At 41.2% G+C, this 1,992-nt stretch overlaps 1 non-coding gene across 1 annotated transcript; it reads left to right on the top strand.

The window, feature by feature from the left end:
- The first annotated feature begins 204 nt into the window (after nucleotides 1-204).
- On the top strand, nucleotides 205-323 carry LOC145678030 (5S ribosomal RNA). The gene has a single exon (XR_014130172.1). It is a non-coding gene; the product is annotated as a 5S ribosomal RNA (ribosomal RNA).
- The last annotated feature ends 1,669 nt before the right edge of the window (nucleotides 324-1,992 follow it).

Below are 1,992 nucleotides of genomic sequence, written 5' to 3'. Positions count from 1 at the left end.
GTGGTTCGTGATAGTAAACTCGATAGGACATAGTGGCACTATGAACATCCGAATCACTCATCATTCGAACATTCAAATATTTATTCGAATATTAGTATATTCCAAGTAATGTTAACGACGTTAATATGCTTGCCTTTATAGTTAATAATGTCAATTCTTACTTAAAACATACTTCCTTAACAGGACATTGAAGAAAAGGTAGTTGCCAACGGCCATACCATGCTGAATATACCGGTTCTCGTCCGATCACCGAAGTCAAGCAGCATCGGGCCTGGTCAGTACTTGGATGGGTGACCGCCTGGGAACACCAGGTGCTGTTGGCATCTCTTTTTCAAATTTCATTATCCTTCAAGTACGAAAATACTAGAAACATTAATTTTATAGTACTTTCAAGAGATAATTTATCAACATTATTTCATAGCGATTAATCGATATTCTAAGCGTTATACCCACTATTTCTTACACTAACAGCCTGTTTATTTGCACGGCACATTAAAATAACCTGATTTCCGATCCGTGTGCACCTACTACTATACTTAACACGGAATGTATTACCACTTTTTAAAAGTAAATTATTATGACTAAGTGTAGATCTCCGGCGAGTAAATGCCTTTCGTATACAAGCACGACACATCTCCGCTATGTGCTTTACTTTTTTACTAACAGCATATAGAAATTGGATTTCAAGGTGTTTCTACATAACAGAATGAAGCAAATTTCGTGATTTAACTCTTTCGAATAATGTGTTGGTCCTGACAAGGACCGTTTGAAATGAAAAATCTTGAAGAAGATTTTTACTTAGAGCTTGTGTACTTGGTAACAGCCTTCGTACCCTCACTTACAGCGTGCTTGGCAAGTTCACCAGGCAAAAGAAGGCGCACAGCTGTTTGGATTTCCCGGCTGGTGATAGTTGACCGCTTATTGTAGGCCAAACGAGAAGCTTCAGCAGCAATACGCTCGAAGATGTCATTAACAAAGCTGTTCATGATACTCATAGCTTTGCTAGATATGCCAGTGTCAGGATGCACTTGCTTCAAAACTTTGTAGATGTAAATGGCATAGCTCTCCTTCCTCCTCCTCTTCTTCTTCTTATCTCCCTTGGAGATATTCTTTTGGGCTTTACCAGCCTTCTTTGCAGCCTTTCCGCTAGTTTTTGGTGGCATGATGACTCACTCGTTCAGCAAAATTAGATGTGTCCGCCGATTTATCGACTTCATTTAAATTACAGTACGTGTTTCAATTCGCGCCAACTGCCTTGCTTTTCATTTGATGCACTCGGGTGCACGCTTGAAGTAGTAACAAAACTGACTTGATTCATGGGAGGCCGCAATTTTTCCTCTCATCTTATTACGAAAGAATATTGAACAATGTCTGGTCGCGGCAAAGGTGGAAAAGTCAAGGGAAAGAGCAAGTCCCGCTCCAGCAGGGCTGGCCTTCAATTCCCAGTAGGCAGAATCCATCGTCTTTTGCGAAAGGGTAACTATGCCGAACGAGTTGGTGCTGGCGCTCCCGTGTATTTGGCTGCAGTCATGGAATACCTGGCAGCTGAAGTTCTTGAGTTGGCAGGCAACGCTGCTCGTGACAACAAGAAGACTAGGATTATTCCACGTCATCTGCAGTTAGCTATCCGTAACGACGAGGAATTAAACAAGTTGTTGTCTGGAGTTACAATCGCTCAGGGTGGTGTTTTGCCCAACATTCAAGCTGTACTTCTGCCCAAGAAAACTGAGAAGAAGGCATAAATGTAAGACCTATATCTCATACAAATCGGCCCTTATGAGGGCCACAAACCCCTTTATAGAGGAGATTTACGATTGAAATGAATTGTTTTCGATATACAGACTCATCAAAAGTGTCTGAGATAGTTGCTTAGTGTCATTCGAAATTCTCGCTGCTATTCGATTAATTAGTATGTGTAGTCGTCGATCGTAATTGAAGCCCATAGGAGGAAGTCACACTATCTTTAGAATACTCCAAACAGCGATGTGCTTA

Source organism: Thermobia domestica, unplaced genomic scaffold (assembly GCF_964235325.1).
Source record: "Thermobia domestica unplaced genomic scaffold, izTheDome1.hap1.1 HAP1_SCAFFOLD_1737, whole genome shotgun sequence".
NCBI lineage: Eukaryota > Metazoa > Arthropoda > Insecta > Zygentoma > Lepismatidae > Thermobia > Thermobia domestica.
This window is presented reverse-complemented; position numbering and strand designations above follow the sequence as displayed.